This window comes from Prosopis cineraria, unplaced genomic scaffold, assembly GCF_029017545.1.
Source record: "Prosopis cineraria cultivar Desert tree isolate PC_DT_omini unplaced genomic scaffold, ASM2901754v1 PC5, whole genome shotgun sequence".
NCBI lineage: Eukaryota > Viridiplantae > Streptophyta > Magnoliopsida > Fabales > Fabaceae > Prosopis > Prosopis cineraria.
Window position 1 is genome coordinate 35,510,953 of NW_026555336.1, and position 21,419 is coordinate 35,532,371.

The 21,419-nt window shown below is 31.5% G+C and overlaps 1 pseudogene; it reads right to left on the reverse strand.

The window, feature by feature from the left end:
• Positions 1-13,351: 13,351 nt before the first annotated feature.
• LOC129310865 (polygalacturonase 1 beta-like protein 3) lies at positions 13,352-17,840 on the reverse strand (annotated as a pseudogene).
• Between the last annotated feature and the right edge of the window lie 3,579 nt (positions 17,841-21,419).

Genomic DNA, 21,419 nt, shown 5'->3' on the forward strand with positions numbered 1-21,419 from the left:
TGCTTGCTTAATTCAAAATTAAATTTCTTTTGTCTCTTTCTAACTTTTAAATTAATAAACAAGATTAAAAAGTTAAAAAAAAAAGAATTATAATTTTTAAAAAAATATATATAAACCGATGGGTTAAATCTTAACCCATCGGTTAGATGCCATGCACATGGAAAATGACAGAAATAGAGATAAAGAAGACCAGCAGTACACATGTAGAAAAACACGAAAACAGAGACAAGGCACCAACAGTAGAAAATAAGCAAACATAGAACAGAAGAAAAGGGAAGAGCAGAGAACACCAAAAAAAAGAAGAAGCAAGCGTGTACAGTGAACACACGAAACACACGCACAGCACGTAAGCTCTTCACATGCAAGCTTCCCTGTTTCTGCTTTAAAAGGGATGAAGAACTAAAGGAAGGGGACAGCTGAGAGGAAAACCGAGGAAGAGAAGAGAGGAGGAAAATTAAAGGAAGACCGAGGTGGACGAGAAAATGAAACAAAAATAGAGCACAGAGGGAGAGAAATGAAAATGCAGAAAAACCAGAAAAGAGAGCACAAGAATGAGAGCAGAAAATTAAGGAAGCTTCAGCGATGAAGCACAAAAAAAAAATATAGAAACAAAGTAAGAACTGAGAGGAAAAGAGTACTGACCCGAGAGGAAAAGAGAAGAAAAACAAAGTCTGGACAGTGATGAGCGAGAGAGCTGAGACTGGGATAGAGAGCAGAGATGAGAAGGAGAGAGAGCTGAGACTAGGACAGAGAGCTGAGACGAGAAGGAGAGAGAGTTGAGACGAAAACAAAGAAGGAGAAGTCCGAAGAGGAAGAGACTAGGACAGAGAGGAGAGAGACCGAAGGAGTTGAAAAACAGAGCACGCACGAGGGAGAAAGCATAATAGAGATGGAGAAGAGAGAAGAAGAGGAAAAAAAGGACCGAGAGGACGAGAGAGAGAATGGTTCTGGCTAGAAAAAAGGCAGAAAAATAGAGGACGAAAAAACAGAAAAGGGGAGAGAAGAGAGTGATGAATTTGGAGGAGTTCAAACGGGGGCTCCTGAGATTTGCCTTTCTACTTCCTGGAAGAACAAGAGAGGCATCAAATCTGCAGATTTTGATCACAACGGCTTCATTGATGATAACGAGTTCAGGAACCTCGCCCACTTTGCTGACAAGTACTTGAACATTAGGTCACCAAGTTCTGATTTATTTTTTATTTTTTTTTTATATTTCATTTCTTTGGGTCATCTGCCTCATTAGATCAATTGTCGTCTCTAATTAGTTTCATACGTGTGTAGCTTTGTATATTCACACGAACTGATCACCCAAGTTAAATGTGTTTTCTGGCTCAAAAATTCTCCGTGATGTTTAACAATGTTAACTTCAATTAATGTTGCTTATGTTGTCGGTAACTTATGGGGAAATGCATTTTTTTTTAAATTACACTTGGTTGTTTCTTTAGCCATAATTATAAAGATTGTTAGGCCATTTTAACAATTAAAATTTAAATCTGCCTAAATGTGACCATATGTATTTAATAGACATAGCTTCAATTGTCTCAAATAAAATTGGTTGTGTGAAAATCATGTGAGTCTCCATAACTGATTAAAATGATTTCATATCGTGTAAATCAATAAGATTTTACAGGCACGAGGATCAATCTCGTACATATCTATATGGGTTATCATTAAATTTAACTCTCTTTTTATAACCCATATTAATAATTTATTTAAGTCTAATGAGAGATTTTAAGAATCTTCATTGAGATTTAAATTAAATACATCATTGTCTGGGATAATAAATCCTCGTAAATGATGTGATTATCACTTTGTATACAGTAAATAAATAAATAATTTTTGTAAATAAAATTATAAATTTTTTTAATAAAATTAATTAATTAAATTAATGTATTAAATCTTTTGATCATATGAGATTTTTGAATATCTATAGACCTCTAAAATAATCATCTTACCGTGAAAGTCAATAAGACTTCGCAGGTATAACGATTAAGATTTCTATGTTTAAAAATATAAATTGTATAATTACACATTTAAAATATATTTAAAATATATACATTATTTAATCCTTTATTGTGTGAGAATTTTGAATCTCCACAGATATTTAGGATAATCATATTATCATAAAAGTAATAAGGCTTTGCAGGTATGATGATTAAGAGTTTTTAAAAAGTGTATAGGTACATACATGCTTAAAAAATTATTATTATTACTTAAAAATATATATAAGAATATAAATAAATAAATTAAGTTGCTAAATCTTTTATCGTGTGAGATTTTAAAATCTCCACAGATATATAAATAATTGTATTACCGTATGAGCCAATAAAGTTTTGTAGGTATTGCGATTGAATTCTCATCATAAAATATAAAAAATAGAAATGAAAATAATTTTTTAAACCCTTTTCTTTTCTTTATTCCAAAAAATTTAAAAAATTAAGGAAATAGGTAAAATTAAATCACTTTTTTCAATTTAAAACACACATATCAAAATTTTAAAAATTATTTTATTTACAAAATGGTGAATTATTTTTTAATTAATTTCTCTTCAAAAAATATTTTTACCAATAATTTTCAAGCCCGAACTAAGTGGACTTTGATCCCCATCACAGGGTACATAGGCCCCAGAGTCGGATTCTGAGTCAAGTCCTCCCTCATAAATAAATAAATATTTCTCACTTAATTCTTATCATTTTTTCAAACACATGAATATAAAAGGGATAATAATTTTAAAACCATATTTATATAGCACAACAAACTTTAGGTAACTGTTCTGAAAAACGGGTATTATAGGATGCCCTAATATCTTCCCCACACTCAATTGACTCCCGAACTATTTTCTGTTTTCGTAGACCACCCTTATCCTCCTTTAAATGATTTCCTGAGATTTTTCTCAAAATCTTGGTGACGACTCTCATTTCTTCGGTCTTCCTTCCGAAGGCTGTAACCTCCGCTCTCACATCATCGGTGTCACATTTTCGAGTACGACACCCTTCATTAAGGCTTGGTTTGGATAAAGAAAAAAATAAGAAGAAAATGAGGAGAGAAGATAAAGGGAAGAAATTTTCCAAAAAAAATAATTTGTTTACTATTTTTAGAAGTTTTTCTCCTAAATTTTATTTTTCTCTATTTTGTCCCTATCCAAATAAAGGATAAATGTTGTTGAGATAAAATACATTTTTTATACCACGTCAAAAAAGAAGAGAAACTATATTATTAAATAATTATATTTAATAATGGGAAAATTGAAAATGTATTGTTCACATATTAAGTAGTGAGGTTTCCTTTATTAATTCACGTTTAACTTTAAAACTCAAGGTAATTATTGAATTAATATAATTATATTACTAAGTTTGTAATTAGTAGAAATAGGGTATTAAGTTTTCATGTTTTAAAATTACTTAATCTACAAGCCTCTAGTTAGAATAATTATTGATGTGAAAGTATGGGATATCCTATGAGATTCAAAGGATTGAAAAATCAGTTGAAAAACATTGAGGAATGAAAAACACGATGACGCACTGTGGCATATGTATATGTGCCGTAACTTTCCTCCTCTGTAACATGCATCACAACGTGTTGCATATTATCGGATAGTATTTTCTTGTCAAATGATGGCAACTAAGGATGACTTCTGACGCGCCCTATTTCTCCATCCAATGCCTGAATAAGGTGATCTAAGTATCCACAAAAAAACTCTTTTTATAAATTAGCTAATGACACATGTTTTACTTCCAAATTATTTCACAAAAAGAAAGATGGAAATCCAAACATATTTTCATAAATTTTTACACTTTTCATGACTTATAGGTGTCCAAAATCCCACACATGTGCCAAAAATTACCACAAACACTGAAAACAACTAAATAGGCTTAGGACTATTTGAATAATACACCACACACATCTAATGCTTAACATTTCTCAATTTTTAGTCCTCAACCCCTTTAACATAAAAAAATGAAAGGGGAAGGTATTAGTATTGCATAAATCATTAGATTTCAAATTCATCAATATAATAATATTCTCTACACTTGCATTAGTATTTTGGCCCTATTAACACTTAACCAATTTACATACAATATTCCAAGGCCTAAAATACATCGCAAGATTATAAACATTAATGTAGTACAAGTGCAAACAAAATACATCCTAATTAGTAATATGTTATTTATTACAAAAAAATAAATCAAGTTACCAGGCTTTGTAGTAGGAATACACAAATTCCTAAACCTTTGAAAGGAAGGGGTGAGTACAATCGTTCAATAATCAATATATATCTATACTATACAGTTGCATATCAATTGACAAAAAACACATAAATGGAAGTTGAATACTCAAAAAATGAAATTACATATAACATAATTGTAATTTCATAATGTAACTCTCTCATTTTTCACTAGTCAAATAATAAGATACATTGTTACAATCAAACAAACATGTGACAATAACTTAATCCACAGTCTCAATATACATTGTCATGATACAAACAACCATGTGACAATGGCATATTCATTATCATGACTTGCTACAAACTTATCAATCACATGATACGTCGGATTCACATATTCATGATCAATTCCTCCTTAAACCTTTCTTATTTCCTCCAACTGAAACCGTGGGCTATAATATCAATCAGTGTTCTATCCATGTAACTGAGCTACCTAAGCTCACTAATAGCGAGGAATGACCCAGCCAAAAATTACTGTACTCACTCTTGAACCACAGTTCCCCTATTCTTGAATTTCTATGATGTTGTATATCCTAAGCTAACCTCCTTAACAAATATATAGAGATAGCAAGGTTATAATCTATTGACAAATAGTGAAATAAGGCTAACCTTCATGTATTGAAAGGCAACCACAAATACCATGTGAATTTTATCTATTCCTCTCTTTGTGCAAACTCTCACTAAACATCATACAATGTCTCATACTTACACACACACACACACACACACACATATTTACACATGCATATGATTAATCTAAGCTTGTGAGCAAGACAATCATTTTCATTTATCACATATGATCTCCACTATACTTAATCATTAAGTTTCAATCAATTACAATTTTCACATTAGTCGTCAATTTCTCATTCCACTACATATTCATGGTTTGAAAATTATTTCAAATTCAACTTTACATTTTAGGTCAAATCAAGGTTAATATACTACTATATGATTTATACTATGCTTTCATACCCATAGTTTCAATTATACATGCAAAAAAATCTGTTTTCGCATTATAACTCAATTAACAAACAACTATTCAAAATAAGTTTTCCCTAATTACCTCAGACTTCCCTTCAATAACTTGCTTCCAAACTTACTTTTCAAGTCCAAGATGCTGCCCAGACAATTAATTCTTTAATTAATCAAGTCCAAACTCATCACTACCATAATTTACACCATTTATATTCTTATTTCAATGCTTGACTACTCCTATCCATAATTCTCATTTCTTAGTATCCAAACGTAACCATGTGGCTTATTAGTTTTTATCAATCCCAATTAACTTTATTAAACTCTCTTCAGGTCATTAATGTCAACTAACAACCTTAAACATTCACAATTAATGTCCTAATTTTGAGAATAAATGTGCCTCGCCAACCAAAAGTGTGTACAATCCATAATCATTAGTTTAAATACCTTAAACAATTCTCATTAACTTCATTTGAGTCAATGGGTTCAGACCGATAACTTATATGGATTGAAAATCATCTCCTACTTACAAACCCTAACTTAAAGCTAGTGTAGAAAGGAAGGGAAAGGATAGGAAAGACTTATCTTAATGACTAGAAGCTTCAAATCCTCATAAATACTCCCCAATATTGTACCCTAACAAAGCTCCAAGCTTTCCTCTTTGTTTTCTCATTCAACTCATTTTATGTCCCTTTTAATTCGCATCTTATTTGTACAAAATTAGAGTCATGTAACTCAGCGGATGGTATACAGAGGGACTTTTTCTTCTCACTATGTGATGTTCCGTAGCTCACACAACACATGCTACAACAAGAGAACCCCTTGAATTTCTGCTCCCTTTGAAGTCTAGTCACCTCAGTTTCATTTCAGACTTAATCCTCAAGTTGCAACTACACGCCAACAACACTATTTGGCTATCTTCTAATTCCATTTAACAAAATTAAAATTGATTATCTTGCTAATTAACTAAGAATTAAAATTTGAGATATTACAGAAAACTTATTAAATGTTTTAACAAAGTTAATAAGTTTTAACATTTTACTTTATTATAATAAAATATATTAAAAGTAACTTATCAATAAAAAATTATCAAATTGACCTAATGCATCACGTCTTTCATGGTCCATCTTATAAAATTGCACCAATTTAATCAAATAAAAGCTCATTTGTCACTATTTTTAATGAATTTACTTTTATAATAGAATGCATATTTAATTTTTTATATTTTCTCCCTTTATTATCAATAATGCTAAAACCAATCAATATTTAATGTCATCTAAATGTCATACTTTTATTGAATGAATCATGAATGACATGGTACACTAAGTCCATTTAAGAATTTCTCCTTTTAAATAGGACCACAAAATTACAATTTATCTATTAAAAATGAAGGCAAAACTTATGTACTTAGTCATATATACTTAATATGCTTATATCCAATCAAATCATCAAAAGTAAATTTTAATGCATTAATAAAATTAATAATAAAATTTATTATAGAATAAATAATTTTTAAAAGCTCTACATGTTATGATTTAATTGAAAATAAGTACATTAAATACATAAGGCTAATTATATAAGTTTTTCCCTACTAATATATCATGGAATAAAGCCTCCTAATCTTAGTGCCCCACTTCATCTTTAATTACAAGACTCAATTTAAAAATTCATAAATAGCAAGAAAGTAGTGAAATCATCTATTTGTTTTGGCTTCTTTTCAACTTTATCCTTAACTGAATGTAATGATTTACCTTATTTCAAACACTCTTTTATTACCAGGTTGATCATTTTTTAGGGATATAGTTGAAAACAACATGTAGAGATTCTTTTCTGGAAGTTCAACCATGGGAATGACGATTCCATCTATTTTATATAATTTTTGTTTATTATAATTTCACTAAGCATTTTAATATTTTAAATAACTATTTAATAAATACAACTTTATACTAGTAATCTAGTATTTAATAATTACAACTATCATGATTTGAAATCGTAATGATTTCAGTGTATGCAAGCGAGGACATCAACTCCCACAGTGCTTCTAGCCCAAAAAAATAAAAAATCCCTCAAGCGCACACTAGCCTGCATTCGCCATCCATGCAACATCACATGGTAATCACCTTACTCTTATCTTTACGTCATTTGGCATAGTGGGGACACTAAGAATTCATTTAGTGATTGGTAGAAAACCAAGCTAAGCGCAAATAATATTATTCAAATGGAAGAAATATAGAGCAATTGAATGTAAAGTGGAATTATTCAACTATCAAAAAGAAATTTTAACAAAAAAAAAACAAAAATACGAAGAAAAAAAGAAACTTTAACTATTGTTATATGCATTGAAAATTTTCAAATTGATTTTTTGATCCAAAATTTTCTTGTTAAAGTTGTTTTTAACTTGGAAAACTTTTTACTAATTTTTATGTTTATTCTCATAAGAACTAGCCAATTCACACTTGATCCAGATGATAAATGCTTTAGAATGTGTTAGGTATTTGTTGAACTTCCAAAATGACATCAAATTCTATCTACTTATTCATGTGAAAATTAGATTGATTCATGCAAGAATTAGAGTTCTAAAATGATATTTGGTTCTGTCCAACTACATTTTTGAAAATTGATTCACGTAAGAAGCACTAGTACAAAAAATCATTTTTACTACACTAATTGACGTTACATTTTAAAAATGTAACTTGAAAAGAGAACAAGCCACGTCACCCACAAAAAAGAGGACGTGGATTGTAAATTTTTTAGAATCCACATCACCCTGTTAAGGGAGAGACGTGGATTTTATGAGAAGCCACATCGCAAAGAATATAGGCAATATGGATTCTACAAATTTTGCCACAAGGCACATCTCCTTATCAGAGGTTGATGTGGCCTGTGAATAAGCCACGTGGCTCATCAATAATCTATGTCCCACATGATCAAGAGGATATGGATTTTAAGAATCCATGTTGTCATGGGCGACATTGATTGTGTCACAAAGCCATATCCCCCACATGGAAAGGGATATGGCTTTATGTTATCCACGTTGTGTTTCACACACATGATGTGGATTTCTTGAAAGCCACATCAAACGATGTGATTTTTGGATAAAATTTTGATTTTTAAAACTTTGTGAAGTTGTCTAAATCTTACCATGTCTGTCTCTCAGCTAATTTCTATCTGAAGCTCCTAGTTCCCTCTTTATCTCTTAGCTCTGTTGATGAAACCTACCCTTTATAATGAAGCAACTTCAATGACAATGAGAGTAGCATAACTATGGTAAGACCCACAAGTACTCTTCCCTTTCGATCTCTCTTCTCTCCTCTGTTACCCTTTCCTCTCCTCTCCTTTGTTGAAACCTATAGCTCAATGGTCTCTCCTCTCTCTCTAGCTTTGTCTCTTTCTTGTAGCTCTCCAAGTTTGTTTTTTTCATTTTCTTTTATTTTCATTTTCTTAATTTCTTATATTTCTTATGACTTTGGAAATGCATTTGCTCTATAACAAAATGCTTATAGCTAACACAAGACTTGACAATTTCACTTATATTTATATTGTACGTGCATGCTCTGAGAATTTTGATTCTACTAGCATAACCCTTGCTTATGCAAGAGGGTTATATAGTCTTTGGGTTAGGATCAGACCCTATTTGTTATGGTGCACTTGTTACATCTTATTCTAAATTGGGTCTTGTTAATAAAGCCAGTAGAGTGTTTGATGGCAACCTTAAACTTGATTTGGTTATATGGAATTCATTGATTTCTAGTCATGGGTATTCTTGTTGAGAATTGGTCATGGAATACATGGTTTGAGTCTAAAAAGTAGGTCTGATTATAATTATTCTCGTGCAGTTAGTTTGCTAGTGAACAAGTACTTAAGATGTAAGTGCAATACATCAGCTTATAAAATCTTTGGAGGCATATTCTGACCTGATTTAGTTATATGGTTTGCTTTGATAGCTGGATATTCTCAGGTTGGAGATTATTTCAAGGAATTGAACATGAAAGGCAAGAAGGAAAATTCTATTTTAATTACTAGTGTATTGGCTTCTATTGCAAAACATAAATATACTTTTATTTTTAAGATTCTATTTACCCAACTGTTACTTAGTTAACCATTAAGTTTACATGTCGGACCATTAAGTTTACATGTTACCCAACTATTGGACCATAAATATATTTTCTATCAATTTTTTTTAAGAAATCAAAATTTGATATACTTGAGTTTGATATTTTCTAACTTTAATAGGTAAATATTTGTTTAATTGCTTGCTAGTTCTATTAGTTTTTGATTGGTGTATATAATTTTAGGATATTCAATTTTTAAGAGGAGAATTTGCAAATTTTTTTTTACAAATTGAATTTAGATATGCTTAAGTTTTATATTTTCTAACTTTAGTGGGTAAATATTTGTTTAATTGCTTCTTGGTTCTATTGGTTTTTGATTATTTATTTTAGAATTTTTAATTTTTAAAGGAAGACTTTGCCAATTTTTTTAAGAAACGAGTCTAATTTAACTAAAGTAGGCTAGTGAATTGCTAATTTGATGGACTTTATGATGATTTAGTAGGTAAAAATATAATAGACTATAGTTGGATGAATAAAAGTAGAATGACTAAGGAATATAAGAATGGTGTAGATCAGTTTCTTGAATTTGCAAGACAAAATGTTCTTAATAAACATGGGAAGTATTGTTATCCTTGTATCAACTGCATGAATAAGGTTGAACTAGGTATTGATAAAATAAAAGAGTATTTAATTTGTGATAGGATAAATTTGAGGCATACAAAATGGATGCGGCATAGGGAAGCAAGAACAACTTGTCTGTTTTAAAATGAGCAAATTGTGAATGACTAAGATGATAGAATAGAGGATATGATTCATGATGTTGAGATGATATCATGAATTATATTGAGTTTTAGATTTTGTGTCTTTTAAGATAAATTCAATAACTTTATATTGTAGGATTTACTTGAGGAACGAGCTTCCTAAGGTTTATTTCAATCTAATAGAAGAATAGACATCTTGGTAATAGCAATTGGAAAACCAGATTATCCTAGTCATGTTAGGAGGTAGGAAAAGGAGTTGGTTTCAAGGAGTACTTCGAACCGATTCCACGTGGGCCGTTAAAAGTTGTATCTAGAGTCGAGCTTGATGAGCTTCTGCCAAAAGTTAGGGAAGAAGTTGCTCAAAAGTACGAGCAGGATCATCTGTCACTCCATAAGCAACTTCTTCGAGAGGTCAGATCCATAGTCATCAATATAGGAACTACACAAGAAATTATGCAGCAAGAACCCTACGTTTTCAGTTACTTTTAATTAATTTAATATTCAACTTTGTCTATTTTTTTATTTTGTTTCATTTTTTACTTATTCCTCTAGACTTCTCTTGTAAGCATAAAAAATAGTTGTAATCAATCAGAGATGGCAGCGCATGCCACTAGTCCCTCAATAAAGGAGGAACAAGTTTGTTACAAGTTTGTTTTCATTATTTAGATAAACCTAAGAAGAAGATTGTTGGTTCAACAGGGGTATACATGCTCATAGAAACAATACATGACATGAATATTTAGGACGATCAAATCAAGATGACAGTTGAAATTATTTTTGAGCCGAACATGACAATGCCATTCCCCACTGATGAGGTTGAAAAATTAGATGAAGCACTATGACAATTTATTTTATGGCCTAAAAGACTTGTTGGCATGGAGATGACAATTTCGATAGTGGAAAAATCCTTATTATTCTTTGATTTGTTATTTTAATTACTTATATAACTTTTATTCATTTGGTGTTTCATTTAGATTCTAATGACGCTGAGAACTACCCTTGTCTGCCACAATTATATGAATTTTTCAAGGCAATGACAAAGCCTATTAATTTGATAATGCCTAAAGGAATTATAGGTACAAACAGGTCATATCCTTTTGCAATGGACAAAAAAGACATTTTGAAATTCTTATTGGTAAAGGAGCTGGACATTTTATAGGTGATATCTATCTTGTAATTTTATTTTTTTATTATGTCTCATTTTTATTTATTTTAATTTATATACAATAATTTTTATATCCTTCTACTCATAGATTTCTCCGTAATCTCTGCACTAGATTCTAAAAAGGTCAATTTGAATTTTTGTGTCTGACTTCTTTAATGTCAGCTCACAATGATATTAGAGATAGGACGAGATACTCAGGTAATACTATTTCAAAAATAAAATTGCCATGTTATCGAGCCCTAATTCTTGAAGATTAAGTTGTTTATATTCATTTATATATATATATATATATATATATTCAGTTTGGTAATATTTTTTATGTTTTCATGCACTGATTACAATTATTATATGTTGTAGTTATCATTGGTCCCTTTCTGTTGTATGTCCTTATTTACACAAGATCTATTGGTTTTGTTTCATGGGCAAGCAACCCAATGCTGAAACTAAAGATGCATTTAGCACATAAGTTAAGATTATTTTTATAAATATTAGATATTTATATATTTATATTGTTTTAATACTCTATGTTTTATTTAAATTTTATGATAGAGCACTGAAGATATATTATATGACAGGGGGAAGGTGTCGCCTACCAAAAAATGTATCTAAAAAAAATCTTCCATCGACTTGGATCTTTTCAAACATAAGTAATTTGAATTCAATGTTCTTTATCCACAATCACTTCATATATGTTTTTGTTTATATTTATCATTTAATTTTTAATTTCCAGTGCCATCGCCAAATAGAGAATACAGAATGTGGATATTATATTATCCGTTATATGTACGATATTATTCAATCCGGAACTAATAAAAATTTACACATGATAAATTATGTTGTTATTTATTTTAATAATACTAGTTTTATGAGGCTTTAGAATTTGTATATTTAATGGATATCTAGTATGTTGAGGTAGTTTATTGGAATTTGATTGTAAATATTGATACTTGAATATGTGATAATGATTTTGTTATTCTATTGATATGGTATATTTGGTATATTTTATTGTGATGATTTATATTACTATTTATTGGACTTTGACTATATGAATGGCAATTAATGTAAAATATTTTGGCAAGTTCTATTTTAATTGTAAAATAAATACAAATTATATGTTTAAAAAATAATAAAAACCACATCACATTTCATTAAAAAAAGATTTGTTTTTTAAGAAATCACATCACTAATATCATAAGATAGAGATGGTTCATTTAACAGTACATCTCACTATCCAAAAAGGGACATGGTTCCTATTTATATAAGTTATATGAATGAAAAACCACGTCTCCTTTTGGTTGAGGCAACATGATTTCTCAATCATATAAATTATGAATGGAAAACCATGTCACTATTTACGGTTGGGTGATGTAGTCTATCTACAAACTATGTCCCTTCTTTATAAAAAAGGGATGTGGTATGTCTAGAAACCACATCACCTTTTATTGAGGTGAGATGTGGTTTATATTTTTCACATCATAAATTTAAGTGACATGAACAAGTTTATATTAAGTTATTAATATGATGTCCTTTTCAATTATGATGTGAAAAAGCTTAAAAATACAACTTAAAAATATTATTTTGTAGTAGTGAAGTAGATTGAGAATAAAAACTTATATGTAAACTTCTATTTCTTGCAATAAATAGATATCAATGATAAAGTTTGTTGTTGAAGATAAATATTTTTTCTAAAACGATATTAATTGGTAACACACAAAGTTTATGTTGTTAAACTTAACATAGTCATAAGGAATTGTTAGGAAAACCTAAATATAAACATTATATTATTTATATATGACAACCTCACAAGATCCATATTCTCCAGAATTACGGGGGACGATTTAGAAATACCTCTAAAACAATGTCCCATGAAGAAAACTCATAGTAAAACTTTCACTTGGTTCCAACAGTACCGGAATTCAGTGAGTGTTTAACCACCCTCTCCACCACACTTCCAAAATTCATCATATTACATTGCACAACACACACGCACACACGAATGTGGATGGTATTTCTTGAAAATTAAAAAAAAAAAAACGTTGCTTCACTGCAATTACAGAAGCCAAGCTCAATTACTCGAGTTATTCATTGGCCTTAAGTTTTTATTCTTAATTTTAAGAAATCTTTTATTGGAAGCTTTCTTAGGCCGTTACACGAACTCAGACGCCGAATCCTTTTAATCAGCAATAGTCCAGGTCATGTCATTCTGGAAAATCCAGTGGCAAACTTCAATCCGACCCGGACCCGGTCCCAGAGCCAAGAAGGCGCCATGAGTGGGGCTCCATGCTGACGTGTCCAAGTGGCAAATGGCAACACCGTGGTTTATCTTGGCCTTAGTAGTCGCATCTAGGAGATCCGCTTCGTACACCCGAACATTCGGTACAGAGTGGCAGTAATAGAGCAAATCAGGAAACAAGCTCCGGTGACACGACACCGATTGGGTGACTCTCCCACCGTCGATCCGTTTGATTGAACCCACCATTACGTTCATTTTTGAACCGTTCGCATTCGCAGTGGACTGAACCGTTATATCGCGGCCCAGGACTGAAGTGGCGAAGTCGATCACGTCCTCGATCGCGCCCACGCACCGCTTGGTCTCACCCTGGCTTGGTGCCCTCTCATACTCTCTCAGTGAACTCACTAGAGTCTTCTCCATGGAAGAGCCATCAGCTACCCAGAATATTTGCTTCAGTTCAGAGACCTTCGAAGATGAAAACGGTAATTTCGACAGAATCGATCGGGGCAAAAATGACCTTTCGGCATTTTATCTCTTATATCCGGCATCGGCATTATATTCCCTTCCCTAAGCATCGACTACCGAAAGAATTTGCCCGGCTCGACCCACTTATTTACCATCCTGCTATTAGCAGCTTTGGACGTCATGAAAGCACTGTTCGTGGAGCTCTCATTGTTATATTCTGCGAATGAAATACCCTTTTTCGTGTATTCCTTGAAGTTGTTTGTATCTCTATTACTATTATAGTCTTTGAATCCAACCTTAGGATCTTTTGCTCCTTTACCGTACCGAATGAACGTGTCTGCTCCAAAGTTGTTGTCTTTCCCATAACCTGTGAAATCAACTTTTCCCGCGTTAGAGTTCTTCGCATAGGATACGAAGCCATCTGCGCCGACATTGGAACCGTTTCTGTAATCATTGAAGCTATCAGTGGCTCCGTTGCCGCCATCGCCATAGTTTTTGAAATTATTTACAGGGATGTTCATATTGTTTCCGTAACTCTTGAACCAATCAGTCGCACCATTCCCAGTCTCGCCGTAATTTGTGAAGTTACTCTCAATGCCGTTGGAATCCGTGCCGTAGCTTATGAAGTCATTGAGAGCGCCGTTCCCATTCTTGCCATAGCTAGTGAAGGACTGGTCCCCTGTGTTCGACCCGTCGGTGTAACTTGAGAATGATTGCGTCCTCCCATTGGCGTCGTCGGAGTAGGAGGTAAATCGGAGATGTGGATCATTGACTGAATCAGTGTACTGATTAAACTCGCCGGCACCGGCGATGCTTCCGGTTCCGTAGGTGTGGAAGTCCTGTTCTACCTGGCCGCTTTTCGACGCGTAGCTGCTGAAGTTGTCTTTCCGTCTAGTGGAGCCACGGCTGTAACGCCGGAAATCGTTCTGACTTGGCGGGAGGAACTGATCGATGGAGTAGTTCTTGAATGAGTCAACTCCGCCGAGCTTACCCGATCCATAATTTGTGAAGTTCCTGGTATCGTGATACACAGCGAAGTTGCCGGCTTTATCGTGCTTTCCCGAGCTGCGTGCCAGCTCTAGCGAACAGAGGAGGTGGGCGGAGGAGCAGAACTCATGGAGGCGCGTGGAGAGCGCATTGGTGGCTGCAAGCGTTGCAAAAGTTGCCGTTTCAACAGCACTCAACGGAGAAGCCTTTGATAGCAAAAGCGATGGTTTTGGTGTATTATTGGTGATCTTTTTATCCCAATAACGAATCAGAAAAGCCTTTGGAGTGAACGGATTTTTCTCTTCTGCCACCGCATCACCCGAGCCCCCAACGGCGGCGAAACCAACCTGCATTTATAAATGTCAGACATTGCTCAGAATGTCAAGCTCAGGCCACACGAACAAGACAATGAGAGGGAATTGAGAAACAGAGCTTACAGTGAAAGATGAATAGAGGAGTAAGAGGAGGAAGGTAGTTCTCGTTTTGAATTCTAAGTGTAAATTGATATCGGTGTAGAACCAGATTGCATGTAATCTAATCACTGTCTCCGACTTGAGTCTTGACTTAGAAAGATGGGTCTTCAAATTCAATCCTGCATGAATTGGCATATTACGTTAAAAAAACACTTAAATAGTTTTAGACTTAATGCATGAATTATATTGGAACATAGAGGTGATGAAAGGAAAACATAAGAATGAAAAGAAGAGAAAGAGTGAACTGTGAAGCCAGAAACACCTTTTTGGAGGCGCTGAGCTGATTGCATAAAGAAGAAGATGCGGAGAGAAATCGAATTTATAGGCCATGAAAGCCTCCCATTGTTGACTATGGAGTAATCAAGTGCAGCAAATAATGCACTATATGCAATAGCAATATATACAAATAAGAAAAAGGTTATATTGGGATTCGTTTTGCTGTGCTCCAACTTAGTATTTTATTCTAAAAAGTGTCCCCAGAAATATAACAATTGACACGCTGGATAGTGGGAGGATGTTGGGGTGAGCATCGGTCGGTTTGTTTCGGTTCGGTCTCAAAATATACAGAACTGATCGATCGAATAACACTGAAAATGAAAACCGAATCCAACCGAACAAGCCAATCGAACCGAACAAGGACCGAACCAAAATTTGATAATTCGATTCGGTCGGTTAATTCGGTTTTTCGGTTTGGGCCTATTTTTTAAATATTAAAACAAACAACACTATAAAATTGGGCCTTTTTTCTATTCATTTTTTTAATATGAGCCCATTCTAATTATACCCATATGACATAAAGCCCAAATATTATAAAGGTATGGATAATCAAATAAACAACCATAAATAAATACCGATGATCAAATAATAGCTTCATAATCCAGTCACAATACCTACTGACGAGAGTGACTGATTGAAATGGGGTTTCAAGTGATGTTATTATTTTTTTTTCTTTATTAAAATAAAAAAAAAAATAAAAATAAAATAATTTATAAATTAAATATAATTTATAAATTAATAAATTATATATAATTCGGTCGGTTCGGTCTATTCGATTTTAAATTTTACTAACCGAATCGAACCGATCAACCAAATATTTAAAATAAAAAAATCGAATCGAACCGAAAAATCAAATAGACAAAAGACAAAATTCGATTCGATTCGGTTCGATTTTCGATTTCGGTTCGGTTTTGCTCACCCCTAAGAGGATGCGTCACTGCCACGGCAACTATGATCTAAATAATCTCGATTTGCAAGTGTCAGGCCTCCATTTCAGTACAAATTTTTATATTCTTTATTTTAATAAATATAATGCTAAAAATATTTAAAAAATTAATTTAAATGGATGATAGAGATTAATTTGAGCTGAAATGAAGGCCAGTGAGGGGCACCGAATGCGAACACTAAATAATCTTCTTTTTTTCTAGTTAGTAAAGAATTTAATTTGCCCGCGAAAGTTTTCTCAGATTCTTTTCAGCAGAGAATTTGATAAAAGTAGGTTCATTAATTAAATTATCTGCGGTGAATTACAAGTTCATTTTGGTAGAATTGTACGTTTGTTTATCTCTTTATCTTTTTGTAATATTGTAGAGTGTGTGCATAATTAATGGCTTCACTTTTTTTTTTGGCCAATGGCTTTATTAATTCTGCACACTTTGTATAGTTTAGTCATACAAATAAATATTATGCACAAAAGTTTAAGAAATAAAGAAAATAAATATGTCAATTAAGCGCCTCAAAAAACTTTTGAAGCTTTTACTTAGTGCATTCGACCCTTGTGCAGATATACGTGATCCCATCCCCGTGTAAAGAAGTGTGTGTGTGTGTGTGTGTGTGTGTCAAAACAATCGTCTTCCATTCCCAAATGTAAATAATGGAATTATTTCTGGAAGCATATTCTGAAGTTGAGTTTCAAAGAAATACTTCAAAAATCTGGTGGTTGACATTCAAATGACCATTGTTTTTCAATTTAATTACACATCATTTATGGTTTAAAAAATATGATTTACTTTAATTTTTATTATATATATTTATTAATATATTATTTTACTTGTTCCTTTTGGTTTTAAATATTAATTAATAGTTTAATTGACAAAGTCTGTACAGTAAAAGAAAGAGAAGTCCTAAAATTTGATGCAGTAAAAGAAAGGGTGATTAATGGGATTTTCTTCCCTCTTTGGTCAAAAAACAAAAACGAAAAGGAAAGGAAAGGCTATTCATTATGAATAATCACTAGATTGTGGGGAAGTGCTTTGCATGAATTTTGGTTGGGTAAGTTCTGAATTGTAATATTTATAACTTATAAATAGTGCAGCTTTTATAAATAACGTCTTTTATATATATATATATATATATATCCTACGTGAGATATGATTCATACTACTAAAAAAAAAAAAGTAAGAGAAGATATTCCTTGTTATGAAATCTAAGTAAAATTGAATTTCTGATGCTTTTGATTTTTTTTCCTGCGAAATTTCTGGTGCTGTAAAACCAAGAGTAAATTGCATGCATCCAAGATCATAATTGAGCAAAAATTACATCATAAAACCTTAAAAATAGGTTAAAGGACTTCTATTCTGATGCTAATTATAATACCTTTTTGCGTGTTATAATTAACTTGCAGTCTTGTTTGCGTATTTTCATCCGAGTTAATTCTATATAATAAATTTTCAAAGCATATATATTTTAACTATAAAGAATTATATGATAGCTTTAAAAATTAACAGGAAATCCTCTAACTCTATTTTCTCACAAATCTATGGATAGGACTTATGTACTTAATCTTTATATGCTTAATATACTTATATCAAAATCCAATCATCATATGTGAATTTTAATGTATTAATTCAATTAATAATAAAAATTTATTATAAAAAAATAATTCATAAAAAATCCACATATTTTTATTTAATTGGATTTAAGTATGTTAATTGTATAAGCTTTTTCCTAAATCTTTATTCAAACCTGATTGCTATGAACCGAAAAGAAGTAGGAAAGAAGAATGAGACGGAGGCATTCAAGATGTATAATATAAAACTCCACACACACGGCAGATCCAGAATATGCGTTGGCACAACGTGTCACTGGGTGATTCGCCAAAACTTTTTTTAATACAATAATTAAACACGTTTTAATCATTCTTAATCATTAATTAGTGAGTCATCCTAATCAACCGAGGCTGAATGATAGTTTATTATTTAGCTAGAAACCTGCAGTCAAATTTTTTAAAAACTTTAGTCTATCATTAAAAAAAAAAATTGACTTTCACAGACTATTTAGCCAAAAATCTCAATCTGTGATCAAATTTTGGTTTATGTCAAATTAGTTGTCTTCATGGCAATGTTACCTTCTTTTCATAGAAATGGCATTGGGTTGGAATCTAATTAGTGTACGTATATGGGTGAGCACGTGTGTCCTCTTCCCTATGGAAAAAAGTTAGATTATGGGTAAAATTTAAAAAATCAAATCAAATTTTTGGCTGATAAGAGTGAAATTACATTTCTCCACGTATCTATATTATTATTGACTTAAAAAAGTTTCTGGATATTTTTGTTTATTGACACAAAAAATTAATGATATCCAATATAGTATAATATTCATCCAACTCATAATAATTAACAACTTTGTAAATTTATAAAATTAATAATTATTGTCTTGCAATAATAGTAATAATAAATTTTTCTAGACAAATTCAGTTATGATAAAATATTCTATGCACAGTTACACACATGTATATTAATGAATAGGTATTTGGATTCTCTCCTTTCAATAATTTATTGCAGTCTTTTTGTGTAACAACAGAGAGGAGGAAGATCTGATTGAGCGATCGCGAATTGTGGTTAACATACAGTACACACCACACAACGTAGTTATTATATTGGATGCATATGACTTTGAACTGAACAAACGAAAAGTCCTTCCTTCCATACATATTCTTGCATCTTCCTAATGTGGGATAAACTTAATCTCTTTCAAGTCCATTAAAAAATGATGATTATAATAAATTATGTAACTATTCAATTTTACATTTTTTATAATTAATAATTATAATAAATTAATGTATAGAAATTCAAACAATAATGAATAAATAATAGATAAATTAAAAAATATTAATTACTTTGACTTTATCTTGTGTGAAGGATAAAAATATTTAAAGTTTGCCTTATATTAAAAATTGTAAGGAAATAGTAGAATAAAGATTGATAACCCAAAAGAAAGCAAGCCATTATTTAAAACAGGGAAAATTACTAATTAATTACTAACAAATGGGTTGCAAGAGATTTTTGGGTCATAACAAATAGGAGTATATCAAGTCACCTAATAATTCATTCATAATTTTAAATGAATGCAGGAAAAAATAATGATAGTATCTATAAATTCATTCAACCATAGTTCAATTGAGTTGAAATGAATAAGGCTAACTTAGGATTTAGTCAAATAAGTATAAACCTGTATGATAGGCCAAAGACTTGAACTTGACCTAAAATTTATGTAAAGCTTTTTTTCCTCTAAGGGTAAGGTCTAAGCCTACCTAAAATATAGCATGGCAAGAAAGTTGGCCTTTTTTTTTTGTTGGTTGCTTTGAAAAGTGGGTATTTAAGCCTAACATAAAATGTCAATTAAAAGAAGTCCAAAGAAACAAAAGAGGAAACATCAAGCCTGATAAACCATTCATTAAAACAAGACTCGATACATTTTCAGGCAAACTTTTAAGCTAAGCATGTGCTGAGTTAGCTAAAGTAACATTTAAGACTCAGAACAACTAAGCATGAAAGACCATTATTTAGCTACGAGGCCATTATCTCGGTGTGTGTCCCAAATGTTGAGGCCACTATTTGGATTAGGTAAGCATTGAGTCGTGAAGGAAATGTGACCCTTGAGACTCAAAGCAATTGAGCCAAAAAGACCATTGCTTGGACATGCCTCAAACCTTGCAAGACCATGCCACATATAGCAAATGTTTCAACACATGGACTCTAGACATTACAAGACCAACAAACTCATATCAACATTATAAACAGAGCTTCAAAGAAAAAAAAAGGCAAAATAAACAATCAATAACTCACTCAAACATTTTGTTACTCAAGTTATTTTTCATACCACTTTGTACTTATAATTTAGTTTATTTTTCAATTCCATTGTAATTGTTGCAATACTTGCAACTTAGGACAGTAATCAAATTAATTTTTTTCAATTATCATCGCATCTTTGAATTTGAGTGAATTGAGGTAAGAAGCTGAGGAACCCTTTGTTTACATTTGAAACTTCAAGCATATAGCATACCTAGTAATTATATTGTTCAAACACCGTGAATCATTTGTGATGAACAGTATGCTTTTAAATAAGCTTATATAATAGGTTTTGAAGATCTCACATAGGCTTTAGAACTGTTAAAATCCACATATGTACATTGTGATTTACCAACCATAATACATCATAAGCTAGATGACTTATCCATTATAAAACAATATAGTACAATACCAATATTAAAATCAATACATATAAGGTTTAATTTGATTAAAAACATAACCAAGAAACCATAAACAAAAGAAAATCTAAAAAAAAAGATCAAATGATGAAACCAGTATATCATTAATTCATCATGCAAAGGCAAATAAAACGAATATATGGGCTAGAAATAACATATATAATGCTTTTGAGTTTTGATTTAGAAGAAGAGTGAGAAAAGAGGGGGTTGAAGAAAGGGATGGACATAAAGGCTTGAAATATTAAATACATACATGCTAGTCTTAAAGCCAAAAATAAAGGTCGGGTTTGAAGGATCGAGCTTAGAGGCCCTATTTAAATAAAAATTTAAATTTTAAAAATAATTTTTTTAAAGTAATCGAGTTTGAGAGCTTAGCCTTGATAAGCTTTATAAAAAATAGCTCAAGCTTGAGTGATTTTTCAAGCCTTATTATATTATTATTAATTTTTTTATTTGGCACAACACGCATTTGAAGTCAAGGACTTGTTGGCTTAAAGTCTTGATTCTACACACATTATATTATTATTAATTTTAATTTATTCTAAAATTAATTTAATATAATTTAATACATATCAGTGTATAGTATAAAATTTTTAAT